Source organism: Nicotiana sylvestris, chromosome 12, assembly GCF_000393655.2.
Source record: "Nicotiana sylvestris chromosome 12, ASM39365v2, whole genome shotgun sequence".
Lineage (NCBI taxonomy): Eukaryota > Viridiplantae > Streptophyta > Magnoliopsida > Solanales > Solanaceae > Nicotiana > Nicotiana sylvestris.
Window position 1 is genome coordinate 10,089,960 of NC_091068.1, and position 16,157 is coordinate 10,106,116.

General features: G+C 34.7%; 1 long non-coding RNA gene across 4 annotated transcripts; it reads right to left on the reverse strand.

Moving 5' to 3' along the window:
* Nucleotides 1–1,396: 1,396 nt before the first annotated feature.
* On the reverse strand, nucleotides 1,397–15,885 carry LOC104231700 (uncharacterized). Of its 4 annotated transcripts, none has more exons than XR_712141.2 (7): nucleotides 15,666–15,885; nucleotides 11,655–11,723; nucleotides 10,524–10,736; nucleotides 9,440–9,584; nucleotides 2,763–4,657; nucleotides 2,068–2,228; nucleotides 1,397–1,787 (listed from the first exon to the last, which is right to left on the reverse strand). It is a non-coding gene; the product is annotated as an uncharacterized lncRNA (long non-coding RNA). The 4 variants fall into 4 exon arrangements; XR_712140.2 differs by lacking the exon at nucleotides 11,655–11,723 and having other exon boundaries at nucleotides 1,399–1,623; nucleotides 1,711–1,787; XR_712139.2 differs by lacking the exon at nucleotides 11,655–11,723 and having other exon boundaries at nucleotides 1,399–1,787; nucleotides 2,763–2,989; nucleotides 3,164–4,657; nucleotides 15,666–15,884.
* Between the last annotated feature and the right edge of the window lie 272 nt (nucleotides 15,886–16,157).

Here is a 16,157-nt window from a genome sequence, read left to right on the forward strand (position 1 = left end):
TAAAATCATGTATTTATCTTAAGAAATTATTGAATATATATAAATTATTAATTTAGAATCTAATAACTTAAAAGATTTAAAATATCGAATCCATAAGTTTCAAATCCTAGCTCCGCCTACATAACTGCTCTATCTTAACCCAATCAAACTTGTTTTACCTCACATCCACATTTGACACCCCTAGCCGGGAAACGTATTTAGGTGGTCATTGCTAAATTTTAAATATTACTTTTTGCCAAAAAAAAAAAAAAAAATTATAAGATTATTTTACGAAAGAAAAAAAAAAGGTTTAGTGGAGTTTGGTTGGAATAAGTTTGTACGAAAATTAAGTATTTTTATGCTACAATTTTTTGGAGATTTTATTTTGTGAATGTTCCTTATAATCCTATCATTTCTTTGCTTTTGTATAATTTCTTAATTAATATGGAATATATGAAAGAACTCCTTCAGTTATAACTCAGTGCTGATTTAAGTTTCTTCTTAACAAAGGTTGCTGGATAAAATTTGCACTTATTGCTAATTTACTTGCTTTATGCTTTTGATCTTCATTGTTCTAATTGTTGCAAAAACACCGCATGACTAGCTTTACCATTTAGTTTAGTCAATATTAGTATCACTATTTCATCGTATACGTCTCAATTTGTATAGGGAAAATGGTTCAAAATTTTCATATATATACTATTTGGATTTGCTCAATATTATCCTTCATTACAGGTTGATCTGTTCATGCCATGTTATTAACAAATTGCATCGTAATTGTCCTTGCAGTTGAAAGAGCTCATCATGAAATAAGTGAATTCCACGTGTCCAATATTCGGGAAAAAAGTGTAATTTTGCCCTTTAACTTTTAACTATGATTAGTGGGTAGTCATGCGTTTCTCTTGTCCATAATAGTAGTATTAGTATTTAGTCTTGTACTTTGTTATTTGAAGATTTTTATTACTATCTATTGTATTTTCGCGTCGGCCTACGTACACACTACCCTCAACATACCCCTTATAAGATTATATTGAATTTGTTATTGTGATTGTATCCTACTCTTTCCACGATAGTATAATTATCTAATAATCTTTTCGTTATTCAAGGCACATCAATAGACAACTCATTAAATTCACATGCATAATCACACAAACTCTTCAATTTACTGTAGATTTCTGTATACTATATAAAGCTCTTAATTTTGTAGGTTATGCATACATGTTTGCTCATCTATTGTTGCAGTGAATAATCGATTTGAATTTTTTGGTTTCCCCTCTAATGCTTTAATTCTCTTGTTGACATGCATGTCATCTTGAGAACACATTTTTTAGTCTTTAAATAGGAAAATTACAGCAAAGGAATATAACAGTACAAGGCAGGGGCGGAAGGAGAGTATAAGTTATGGGTTCGAAATTTCGAACGAACCCAATAGTTTTTGCTCAGACCCTATATTTTTTTAGATCCATTAAATATGCGTAAATATTCAATTGTAAACAACGAGTTATGTGTTCGACAGCAAGTTCAAAACCCATAAACTTCAAATTTTCGGCATATAATACAAAAGGATGATACAAGTATGATTGATCCTTTTGTAATACTTGAATGCCTCATCTTGCCCGGCTTGCCACACAAATAGCTTTCTACCTGTGAGAGAAGCATAGAGGTCTTAAAGCTTCATAGCGGGTGACTGGTTACTATTGTGAGTCACGCACTGGAAACAAAAAGGAGCACCTCATGTTCTGCAGCTATTTCCCAGGCCATCTCAACTGCCAATGTTGACCCCCTTAGTACTCTTAGAGAAAACATGCCTGTTAATTGTGACATTTAAAGTTGCATCAGGGAAATACTGGTATAGTAGTAGTCAGCGATGTACAGATTTTGCAGAATATTTTAATCATCATGAGGTGGTAATGGCATGCACGACAAATAATAAATTCACGGATTCACGCTGCCCATCAAAAACATGCAGTCAAACTAGAGTACCTCTACAGAATTCTCAACAGCTAAAACTAAAAAGATACTTTAATATAACACTTAACGCCAATGAATGTAAGTATGTAACTATCCTAGTCAGAAGATAATGGTTACCTAGTCAGAGGTGGTGCGGGGGCATCCAGATTGTCTCCATATGTTTCACCCATTAGGCAACAATCATCCGAGGAGAACTCCATAAAAGCCAAACCATCCCCTTCAACATACAGTATATCTCGATCTGAAGGTTCACACTCATTGCTTGATACCTCAACAAACTATGAGGCCAGAAAACAAGTCAATTCAGTATCCATTGTCTATCTTCATGAATGTAAGCGATTAATCAAATACAGAATCTGTTATAGAAGATGTAATCAAGAAAACGAAGTAAAATTGGTTTCATATTCACATGTAATACTTCACAAGAAAAGGATCCAGATTATATATTACTTGGTAAAAGAAATGACCTTCAGGCAGCAACTGCCTTTGGTAGTAACTGGACAAAGCCAAAATTGAGCTTGACATGGCACACTTAAAAGAGAATAAATGAATAAGTAGAAACATTAAGGAGAAAGTCGATAACGATTTGTAACAGTATATAGCTGATGCATGAGAACACTATGTTACCAGGCGGGCAGGGCAAAATACACATGGACGACATATGATCCACCACTCATATCAACTAGATAAATGAAACAACTCGTTGCCCATACACTTTGAGATATTAGTGCCAAACTTTATTTATTTTTTTGATAATGGTAACAAGTGCGACTATACTGGACAGCTTGATTCAACAAGACTCCGAAAAGTACCTTGCTCAAGAAGTAATCTGCTGCATCTGGAAGGAAATGAAGCTCATTTCTTCTCTTGTATGTTTCCTGTATAGCAGGATCTTCCACTCCTCTTCAACTAGGGGAGCATATTCACGTGTTGCTGCAGGGAAAAATGTATCCAAAACTCCAGTGGCAATGACATCCAGTTCAGAGAAATGCTTCAAGCACGGGTTCAACGAATAGATGCAATGATTAGTTTCGGCAGACTGCACAACACCAATAGTTCCTTTGAAGATGGAGACCAGAGATTTCAGATAGTCCCAAGTTACGAAGGTTCTTATTAATGTACCAACGAGGAAATCTCTGACCTAAGTAAACTTGCAGTAATTTTTTAAATTAATTAACACAACATTGGCCTTGGCAGCTGAGTTATCCGGTACCTATGCTGATGGGAGGTAGCAAATACTTGGTGATAGTCAAGATGCGTGCAAGCTGGTCTGGACACGACCATCATCAAAAAAAGAAAGTGACGCAGCATTTAATCTCCAGATCATATACAGTAGACTATAGGAGATGTCACATCTCTGAAATTGGTCAAAGGTGAAACAAGCAAATAACTGAAAATTAACAATGAAATAAATCCATCAAAGATTCCTCTCTGCGACTTCATATTACCGCACAAAATTGAAATGTTACTCTTTACCAACATCATGAATAGATAAAAAAAAAAACTGCTCTAGCTTTATATGTTTGACGACAAAAAGTCATCCCAAAGGAAATCCATGAGAAAAGGTATCAATTATAGACAACATTGCCAGGACTATATTGGTACTTTATGACATATGAGAAAATCACTGAAGTTCTGCACACGAGGCTGACCATGAGGTACAAGTAAGGTTAACAGGGAGCAGATAAACCACGCCTGATGCCTGCATAAAAAAAGTATATCAGATATCCATTAAGCAACTAGCCCAACTAACAGAGACAAAAGTGCAGCCTGAATCAACTTTCTTTTGCTACTTTTTCTCATGCCCGAATATTGTTTTGTCCTTCTTCCTCGTAATGACCATCATCATAACCTGAAAGTGAGTGTCACCTAGACATTGCACATATGCAAGAGTTCCATTTTAACAAGAAAATAATTTAGCCAAGAGCATTAGCTGAATGTGACATAGACACAGGCACAATTGGTCAATTAAACCACCTCCTTAATGGATTTCTCATCATCATATCTGACCCAAAGTAGTACTTAAGAGTTAGCAGAGTTTATTCTATAAGTTTTTGCCAATGCAGGATCTTCATGTGGATGGAATTCTTGGCATTCACTTCATCTTACCTTGAAATATTAGTCATATAACATATGCCAACAGAAACTATCTTATCAAGTCGTAATGAATCCTGAGATAATATTTTTGCAAAATGACTTTCAACCTTAGAGGAAGCTTTCTTACATGATCAGAGAATAAAGTGAATAAACACATTGTGCTTAGACATGATAAGAACTACTTGGATACTGATAAATAGAATCTTAACCTTGTCTATCAGCTACAAACCAGTTTCAAACATAAAGTAAAAAGCTGTTATGTATGCTGTAATTAATACAAAAGAGAGGGGCATAAGATTATCGATAAGAAAAAACAATTGAAGCGTGCGGAGAGGATCTTGGAAAGCTTAGGAAATCCTGTTTCATTTTAACATAATCCCGAGACACATCACTCCTGAATCTGCCAGGTGCCAGCAATGAAGAACTTCTCTAGCACTATTGCATTCTTGAGCAAATATTTTACAAATGGCAGTACAGATTTATTTCCACTTAGTGGTCCATCAAAGTTAATGAACTTGATGGTCTTCAGATTTAGCGATGAACAGTTGAAATTATGCGTCTCAAACCACCTGCTCTGTTCATCCTCATTTGTGTACTCTGACAGTAGGTCCTGCAGGAAAGAATCCGCTATATAAATCAGTTATTCTCCTTAGAGGAAGCAGAGAGCCAGGAGTTGATTTTGGATAAAATAAAAGGTGATGAATTTTTAAAGAACAAAAGTGCTTTGATGATCCTTTATCTCCTTGCATAAGGTGGAAAATTTGGGTGGAAGCCGACTCTTTACTTATTGTGAATGTTGTCAAGGGAGTTACCAGACTTTCTTGGCAATACGGACCTATTATTGAAGAGATTAAAAAGTTGATTCAAAGTGAGGATGTCAAGATGACAAACTTTTACAGAGCAGCCACTGGTGTTGCTGATCGTTTAGATGGATACAATCACCTATTGGACGCAACTAAGGAGTTTTTCAGCTTTAACTCACTACCAAGAGAAGCTAGAGGGTACTTAAAGGTTGACAACTAGCAGCTCCCTTCCTTCTGAATTCGAAGGAAAGCCAAAAGCTTACCTCCAATAATGCCAACGAGATGAACTTCCCAGTTAGTTCCTTCTGTGAGCTCACATGTTACTTGAGAATGTTCCTCACTTTTTCTCTTTTTTAGTTCTTATGGAAACAATGCACAGGGGAGCAAGTCTCCACGAGTTACAAGCTATTGTTGTAAAGCTCATCAACTACTTAGGCTATTTAGTTTCACATCGTAAGTAGGAGTCCTCCTCCTATACAGAATCACTCGTCATGGTTACATGTTAGACCATCATCAGATCTATTCTCTTAGCTTCAGAAAGTCTATCGTCGCCACCAAAAATAGTTGTTACTACGGGTGCCTTGATGGAAAAGGGAGAGATTTGAGGGAGAATAGAGAGGATTGAGAATCTTGCTAATAGATATATATATATTGAGAGAGAGAACATAACTGGTATATTTTACGCCTCAATGGTAGGGTATAAAATAAATACTTATTTTGCTATAAAATAAAAAATATAGCTATAGGTAATTATATTTTGAAATTGTTTTAGTTTACAATAAATAGAGTGTAATAGTTTGCTATAGAAGGTAAAATTTCCTTTATGAAACTTAGTAAGAGTTGTCCCTATGTGGTTAGGTCATTTCAATAATCATTTTGTAGAAACGACCCCAGATAGCCATTCTAAAGGGCTACTATTTAGAAATTAGCCAGTACATCCTGAATTCCAATTTTTCTAACAAAAATATTTTGAATTGTTCTGAAGTTAAAATTTTTAGTTTAACATTTCAACACAAAATAAATACTGACTAATCTCTAAATAGCATCCCTGAGAATGGCTATCTATGCACTTGCCCCCGTCTTTTTTGATAAGTGTGGTATCCCGGTTAGCTTACGCGCACCTAAATTAATTTAACGAGGTACTTGATGCCTCTCATTAACACAAGTATTAGGTAACTCAGTCTAGTAAGACCTCGACATATGAAAAGAAATGGAAATTTATCTCCTATAGCAAACTATTACAAACTATTTATTATAAACCAAAACATTTCAAAATGTTATTACTTATAACTACCTTTTCTATTTTATAGCAATATAGGCCTACCATTGAGGCATGAAATACGCAAATTATGTTCTTTCTCTATCTCTTCCTTCTCTCTCTCTATCAGCAAGAATTTCAATCCTCTCTCTTCTCCTTCAAATCAGCAGAATCGTCGACGTCATTATCGTGGTCGTCGTCAGAATTGTCGGCGTCATCATCCACTACTGGCTCATCCTCTTAGGCTAACAAATCTGGCCATGGCTACGCAGGAAAAGATTTGAGGGCTGAGTTTTTGTTCGTCATTATTTTATTTTTAATACAATGTATACAATATTTTGCTTGGCCGAAAAACGCCATCTCCAGCGAATTATTTTTCTTCTTTGCTATTTAGTCACATACAATGATACAAATACATCATAATATGTACAAGTACACTCAAATACATTATATTTTTGTATAAATACATTATTTTTTCGCCTATACCTATGTATTTCGAAGGTTTATATTTTTTAATACAGTTGAATATTTCTGTATTTTGTGTTTTTTTGTTGTTTGAATACAGTAAAATTGAATACAATATATAATAGTGAATAATGAATATTTGTGAATTGAATATAATGTATACAGTCGAATTGAATAAAACGGTATACACCCTATTTCTTGATTTTTTGTTGTTTGAATACAATAGAATTCAATATAGCGAAATTGAATACAATTCAATATTGCGCTTTCCATTATTAAACACCCGTAATCACTATTTTTTAGGCGGATTACCCCACTGTATTTATAAATACATTTGCGCGAATACAATTAAACAGTTGTAATTCATTTTTTTAGGCGGATAACCTCGTATTTATAAATACAGTCGCTGCGCGACTACATGGGATGCAACATAGTAGCAACAAAATTTATGTAGAATTGATTTTGTTGAGTTAATAGGAGTGATAGACACTAATTGATCCTCTTTCCATTGTTCAATGGCTGGAATCCACTATTTTTAGGCGAAATTCCACTACTGTATTCATGAATACAGTAGCGCAAATACAGTGAATATAGTCGCGTAACAACTAAATAGTAGCTATAGGAAGTAATTATGTATATGGTAGCTATATGAAGTTAATATCCATTAAATAATAGTTGTTTCTAAAAATTCCTCAAAAGAAATCACCTATTTTTTTTTTGCCTTCGCTGAAGTTTGAACCCAACTCTCAGCCCACTTCACAGACCACTAAGCGGGGCATTTGCATCTATACCCTTTTTTGTGTCACGTTTTAATTTGTGTTCGCTTTGCAAAAATAATTGCAAGCGTACCCGCTTTTTCGCATAACTTCAGCATACGGGGCTTAAGTGACAAAGGCAATCACGCAAAACTTCAGCATTCTAGTAGACGGGCCTGAAGTAGCAAATGTGCTGAACCAAGTGTGCCGAAGTTTTTGTTTGTAATTGTTGAACTTAAGCATAGTAGCTGAAGTTTTGTTCTCTATTTGCATTGCTAAAGTTTTTGTTTTTGTAACTGGCGAATTTCAAGCTCTAGAGCTAAAGTTTTTGTTTTGTAATTGGCGAGCTTCAGCTCTAGAGCTGAAGTTTTTGTTTTTGTTTTTTGTAACTGGCAAACTTCAGCTCTAGAGCTGAAGTTTTTATTTTGTAAGAGCTGAAGTTTTTATTTTGTAACTGGTGAACTTCAGCTCTAGAGCTAAAGTTTTTGTTCTGTAACTGGCAAACTTTAGCTCTAGAGCTCTAGAGCTGAAGTTATTTAGTTCATTTGTAAAAACTTCAACACTATATAAAGAACAAGAAGGAGGAGTAAAACCTGTTCAGTACTAGCCTAAAGATAATATGTTAAAGTTCTATTTTTACTCGGTCTAAGTTCCTAAGGGAAGTGTCGTAGGATATTTACACCGGGGAAATATTGTTTTATCTTTTGTACTATTTTTATGATTTAGATTCTACATTTCTTTTCTTTAGCTGATCAACTTATTGTTCTAAGGTCTAAGACAGTTGAATCGACTGGGTCACACACGTAATCAGACACCAAAGACGTATGACATTGACACATATGGCTCCTTCTTTAGTTCCATAGCAGCACCAACAGCAGCAGAAGAAAGAAGAAGAAAACGAAGGAGGAGAAGGAGAAGGAGAAAGGGGGCTGAAGTTATTTAAAAAGTAGGTACAAGTTACAAGTTTTTAAAAAAATGGGTATAGGTTAAAGGGGGGCGACCAAATAGGGCGCCCCGTGAAATTTTTACCCACTAAGCTATAAACCTTGGTTGACAGGTCATTTCAATAATCTGCAACAGCAATTGTAAAAAGAGAACACTCCACTAAAGTACTATATGTCCTTTGGACAAAATTTTCGGACATTGATGGAAATCAAACTTTATACATTCTGGGAAATTCAGCCGTGTTAAATCATTTGCTTTGATATTGTATACATACACAAATAAAAAACTAGGAATGTAATGAAATTTCTCTTCAAAAGAATATCACCAATTTAAATAAGAAGAAAGACAAGGGGAAATTAGAGATGGGGAAGGACCAAAATAGATTAGTAAACATTAGAAACCTATATAGACAGCAGTAACTCTTAAGTTGTTAATTGTTAGTAGTATTATGGTTTCTAATATAACTACTTCTCTTAGAGTAGTTTGCAATAGTGTAGCTGTAGCGCAAATGCTGCTCAAGTCACTTCTCATTACTTTTCATAACCCATCTATCTCAGACAACATAGTAATAACAATAACAAACCCAGTGAAATCAATCCCCACAAGTGGGGTCCAGGAGGGTAGTGTGTACGCAGACTTTACCCCTATCTTGGGGAGGTAGAGAGGTTGTTTCCAAAAGACCCTCGGCTCGAGAGGATGAATACAAACAATCAAATATCAACAACAATAGCCAGAAAAATAATAACAACAATGTAAGAACTAGAAAAAATAGATGAAGGAAAGCAACAGCACTAGCAATAGCAACAAGGCACAAGCAGCGAAAAACTGAAGCGGAAGTTAGTAAGAAGTAGCCGCAATACTAGCACTCTAGGAAAAACAACGAGATACTACCAGACTTGCCCTAAACAACCGGTAAGGATCAGAAAAACGCCCGACAACATAGTAAACAGCTAGATTAAAATCTTTACAAGTGAGGATCGGTCAAAAATAAACACACAATAAATGCAAAGAAAGTGGTATCTTTCCCTTTTCAGTGGATAATGGGTATGCCCTTTTAACCTTCTCTACGTATATACTAAACTTGGTTCACAGATAGAAGTTTGAACTTGTGTGCACCTACAACATATCTCGCTACTTTTCCTTTTCATAGAGCTTATATTAGATACCTTATAACTGTCAACTGACTGCTGCTCAGAGATTGAACTTTCCCATAGGAGGAACAACACCTCTCATTACTCTCCAAGGGCCGCCATAAAACATCGGCTTCATTAGAGGCACTTCTTGCCCAGGGTGTTCTTCCCAGTATTTTTCCTGTTATTATAGTGGGGAAAAGCTCTTACATTAAGACAAGAATTTAGAACAAACAGTAAACTAAAGGCTGAAAAAGTAAATTTGATTCTTAATATACAAGGGAAAGTCATCTACTTTGAACAAATGAGTACTTCTATATAGCTCATATGATACAAAACATGAGTAGGCTACTTATCTTCTGAAATGGCAATGACTTATACAAAACATTTTAAAAAAAGGCTATAGCCAGAGGGAAAGATAACTTATTCTGAAAAGCAGATGCATACTGAAAAATAAGAATTAGATCAAAGGAGAAGCAGCAAAAGAAATGGATCAATGTGACTAGATAAGACAAGACAAATTCAGATGATTCTCCTACCTTGACTGCAATATCTTTTCAGATAGGGAGGTCAAATCAAACTATGTACGAGTCCCGACCATAGGATTTGCACATTGAAAATACTAAACTGATAACTGAAGCTTGTTCATGAACTAAAAAATGATCAATCATAGTTTAGAACCATTTATTATAAAAATCAAATTAATGAAACTTCTGAATAATGAGTGGAGCTCTTTTTCTGACAAGTAAATAATGTGTTGAACTTCCATTCTTTAAAGTCGCACTTTCCATGTATAAATGAGTAAGTAGCAAAAGTTAGGAGTTCGATTTATAATAACTCATCATTGACTCAACGACCCTCTTCTAAACAAAGTAGCAAGGTGAAGGAAGTTAGCACGAGCAGTCTAACATGACACAATTATATGCATTTCCACTCAATCCTGCATTTGTCCAACTAACTATATCGGGGGTTTTATAATCCTGCTCTACCCCTCCAACCAAAAAACACAGTGGTGCTTTCAAGTTCCAAAAGTAACTTCATGAAGTTTCAATTCCAAGTTTTTCCAAACAAAAGGCCAAGCATTTAGTGTAACAAAATTAAGGACCTAAAGCAACTATACCTCGTAGAGTTGCTCAGTGATGGCTGCCCCAATAACCCCTGTATAAAATGCACAAACATAGATTGTGACAAGAGGTGTAAACGATTTTGGTCTCCTAAATGGTTTGACCATATCCCATAGAATTGTCTTCTCCCACTTTGTGTACACATAATCTGCATATTTCCTCCACATATAGGTTGCCATTTCCACGATATCCTTTAATTATCAGCTGAACTGCATGGAGGAAATATCTCGTTAATTCACAGATGTAGCTGTTCACATGCAGAAAAGATGATTTATTAAGGATACTTTTGTTTAATGCAGGACATATCAACATTAGATAGCTCGTATTACTGCAAGTTTATCGGCATAAAAGCAGTCTTACAAATCATTCTATAAAAACATAATGTTAATATGGATCAAGACTATACTAAAAGAACCAATATTACGAGGAGGAAAATCTGCAAGAGAAAAGAGTAGCATTTTTGGTAACATTAGAGAGATCTGTTAAGTAGGACAGAGTATTCTTGAAGTTTAACTATCTCCATGTTATCATCAGCAACCTACAAGGTAAAATCTAATTTCTGATTTTTTCAACATTAATGGTCGTTATAGGCTATGTTGCTCGGATCCTCCTAAATTCCACCGCACCCGTGTCAAATCCTCCACCATACTTTACATATAAGTTCTTTTAACTTTCCTATTTTCAATTGCATTACAAACTAACTTCACTTAGAAAAAAAATAGATTTCAGTAATTTAAACCCTAATTTTTATAATTAGCTAAAAGTTAATCAATTTTTTGGTCTTCAACACACAATCAGCTCTCAAAACAGGAACAAAAAAAAATAAATCATTAAACAAGTAATTAAGGCGTGTACCCACTGCCTCCAGTGGCATAACTACTCATGAGAGCTTTTCGTAATTAGCCATTTATTCAGAATTTTGATTATTACAGCAAATTAACACACCATCACAACTATAGCAAATTATAATAACTAAAAAACAACTGATACTGGAGCTGAGAGTTTGTTAAAGAATTGAAGCAAACACAGCAAAATTCACTATAATTTGTATTATACCATTCAAAATCATAGCCAAATGCAAAAGATAATAAGGTTTAGTCAAATTAGATATTGAGAGAGAAAAATACCTAGAGAGAGAGAGCGGAACAGATGAAGATAAATTTTGATTCCGTCGCGAGGAACTCTGAAGAAGTTAGCTGATATACAAAAAATATATATTGATTATGTATAAAATATTTTTTTTGTACATTATATATTAATATATAAAAAAAATATTTTAGTGGTTATTATTTTTAGAGTGGCTATATAGTATAATTTTCTCTTGTTTAAACCACTATTTATATTTTAACCCAATTAAGAAATATTTTGGGAAAATAGCCCCGCACTAGATTTTTAAAGCAGGATTTTCATTGATCGCCAAACTTTTAAAGTACGATGGGCAGAATTTTAAATCAAGCAGCAGTCCATTACTCCATCGCAAGAATTTTAGCCACAAAACTCTGGTGATAGCTAGAATTTTGTGGCAAAATTCTGACGATCACCAGATTTGTTGCGTGTTGTAAGAGTATGCCCAATGTGACGATCGAGCAAAATCCTGCCCACTGTATTTTAAATTTTTGGCAAGGGCTTTTACCATAAAATTTTATTATCGGGGTTAAAAAAATCAATAGTGACACAAACTATGTGTATAATTTTATGACCTATGGCTGCAGAAAACAGCAATAGTGCAGACGAGTTAATATATTTGTTAACATTGTATTATTCAAATTGTCACAATGCCGAATCATTCAAACTTTCAAATATGTCTTTTTAAGATTTCCTTTCGTTTGCAAAAAACGGTAAATTAGAAAGAAAAAAAAGTGCCAATTAATAAACATTTTTATAAGTGATTCAAATATTTGATTGATGTGGATATATTTATCTAAAAAAGCATGAACTCCATCCAAACTACATAACTTACAATTATTAGACTGTGACATTCATTTAACTAAGAGCGTAGAACAAACTCATTCAACCTAGGGATTAGGTGGTAAATTTTGTTCGCTCTTCTCCTCTTGATTTTATTGTTTTACAGAGAAAATGTAGCAATTTTTTTATGTAATGATATTTATAATAACAGATCTCCCTAATGTCACCAAAAATGCTACTCTTTTCTCTTGCAGATTTTCCTCCTCGTAATATTGGTTCTTTTAGTATAGTCTTGATCCATATTAACATTATGTTTTTATAGAATGATTTGTAAGACTGCTTTTATGCCGATAAACTTGCAGTAATACGAGCTATCTAATGTTGATATGTCCTGCATTAAACAAAAGTATCCTTAATAAATCATCTTTTCTACATGTGAACAGCTACATCTGCGAATTAACGAGATATTTCCTCCATACAGTTCAGCTGATAATTAAAGGATATCGTGGAAATGGCAACCTATATGTGGAGGAAATATGCAGACTATGTGTACACAAAGTGGGAGAAGACAATTCTATGGGATATGGTCGAACCATTTAGGAGACCAAAATCGTTTACACCTCTTGTCACAATCTATGTTTGTGCATTTTATACAGGGGTTATTGGGCTCTACAAGGTATAGTTGCTTTAGGTCCTTAATTTTGTTACACTAAATGCTTGGCCTTTTGTTTGGAAAAACTTGGAATTGAAACTTCATGAAGTTACTTTTGGAACTTGAAAGCACCACTGCGTTTTTTGGTTGGAGGGGTAGAGCAGGATTATAAAACCCCCGATATAGTTAGTTGGACAAATGCAGGATTGAGTGGAAATGCATATAATCAATTGGTTCCCCAATCAACCCCCTTCTTATGTGAAGGTGTTGACCATTCATGGAATTGGTTCCCCAATCATCTAATTTGTCCGACAACTTCTCCACAGTCACATCATTTGAACTAGCATTGTCAATTGTGACAGTGAAAATCTTTTGCAAACCCCACTCACGCAAATAATCAATAATACACCTTACCATATCTTCACCTTTATGACTAGTAATTGGAGAAAAGTTAAAAATTCTTTTATGCATAATCCATTCACTATCAATCCAATGTGCTGTGATGCACATATAGTTAATTTTTTGAATAGAAGTCTTATGTATCAGTGGTAAGACTTACTCTTTGACTTGTTCCTTTAAGAAACTTCATTAATTTGTTTTTTTCCACATTAAAAAGAGCAAAACAATCCCGTGTAACAGTAGTACGGGAAGGAATATGAAAACAAGGTTGTGTCACTTTCATAAAGTTTCTAAAGCCTTCCTTCTCAACAAAACTAAATGGAAGTTCATCAACAATTACCATACAACACAAAGCCATCCTACACTCTTCTTGATCAAATTTCCATGGAATAAGATCACCTTTATTACCCCCGGTAATGCTTGATATTGTAATAGTTTTTGACCTTTTTCAACATTATAAGGATTCTTTGGACATTTATCGACATGACTATTCATTTGTGTCGTACTTTTGCTTTTTGTCACAAAATATTCTTGTCCACAAAATCTACATACGTATTTATTATTTCCTTTAGCATCAACTTTTTCTCCAAACAAATCCCATGCCCGAGATCGTTTTATCCTTTGTTTTGTAACTTTCGAGTGAGTAGTCGCAGCAGTAGACTCGGAACCTCTACTTTCATCAACCACTTTATCAATTTTATCATTTTCAGCCATGTGAAGTGAATGAAGAATGTAATTTACAGTCTTAAACAGTTAAACGAGTTGAATGAAGCAAAGCAAGACGAAGTCAGCAATTATCGCTCTTCAATCTACATATCAAAATAAAAATAAAAAACTTAACTGAAATTCAAGAAAAAAGGGCATTTATGATGAACTAAAAGAGCTGATTGAACTCTTATAGATACAATATAACCAAACAAAGGATGTGTATAAAAGCTTTCATTTCAATTATTCTCAAGTACAAAACTAACGAAACACATACAAACAAGATCTGTGAATGCAAACAAGAAAAACGTGAAGAACAAAATTCTAAAAACTGAAAGAACCTATTTGGAGAAAGAGAATTACCAGATCTGTGGGAGAAACCGAAAAAGGAGGAATTTTGAGTGAAGAAAATTTTGAGTGAAGAGTTATGCTAAAAACGTTGAGGCTTGACTCTTGAGGAACTTCAGACTTCAGAATCCGGAGAGCACAGAAGCGGCTGAGGCGCTGAGCGGGTGAAATGAAATAATAGGCTAGGGTAGAGGAAATCTATCTTTTCTCTTCTGTAGAAGAGAGAGTTTTTCGACATGTGTGCTTGGAATCATTTCAACAAAGCTTGAGGACATTTAGGTCATTTTACATCATCTTTATACGTGCCCTTTCTCTACTTACACAAATACTACGTGTAGTTTTTAGGTTATTCAAGGTGTGGGTTTTTATCCAATTTCTTTACATAACAATTTACAGAGCTTCTCGAGATGATCTTCGGTCCTCCTCATCTCTTCGACTTGCAAGTGCGTTTCTTGCTCTTTAACATCAATTTTGTTGCTTTCTATCTAGGGGTGGGCATTCGGTATTTCGGTTCGGTATTTAAGAATTTCGGTTCGGTATTCGGTTTATCAATTGTGTATACCAAATACCATACCAAAATATTTCGGTACGGTTCGTTATTTCTTAATTTGGTTCGGTACGGTTTCGGTACGGATTCGGCTCCCCTCACTCACCAATATCTTAAACATGTTTGGATTATTTTAAGGAAGAGTTTGGGAACTTAATAAATCATAATGTATTTGCTTACCCTCAAATATCAGTCATACAATTTGGATTCTTCTGTATTTTTTTTTTCATAGCAGCATGTGATATGCTATTATTATTGTCATCATGTTTAAAGGAAGTATACTTAGTACTTGACAACTAATGTCTTCTCTTTATTTTCTATGAGAATAAAGTCAATCATAGCTCCTTTCCAGTTTCCATGAATTGAAAAAGAAACGGAAAATTACTCCTAGTTGAACAGAGACTACACGAAAAAAATTACGTGATAAAAGCTTTAAAATTCACAATTAGTTACCAGAACCAAATATGTAAATTGTTAATCAGTTTGAAAGAAAAGAAAACTGGTTTACAAGTTACAACATATATAAATATTTTGCACAATCACGAATTTCATCCAAGAAGAAAAGAGGGAAAAACATACCTTTGAAAATTGAAATTATCGCAAGTTCACAAGTCGCAACAGCAGCGTGAGTGAGGACTGAGGGGTGAGGAGTGACGAGTCGGAGCTCGGAAGTCTGAAATCGCCAGGAAGTCGGAAATCGCCAAATGCCCAAATCGCCGCTCAAGACTGTATAATGTACTCTCTCTAAGTTTAAATTGATAAATGGCTACTAATGCCCTAAGACCTAAGTCCCTCCCTAACCAGCTAAGCAAGCTAACCCTTAGAAATTAGAGTTTAGAGTGGGCTGGGGCGATGGGCTGGGGCTGGGAATTAAATAAATAAAGGTTGGGCTTGGGCTTTGAGGCTGGGTTATTAAGAAAATGTCTTTTAAAAATCGGTATTTCGGTACCGAAATTTCAGAATTTTAATACCGAGGATCGTACCGAAATACCGAAATTACAGTACCGAATTAGACCGAAAAAAACAAAACCGAAATACCAAATTAATTCGGTTCAGTTCGGAATTCGATTT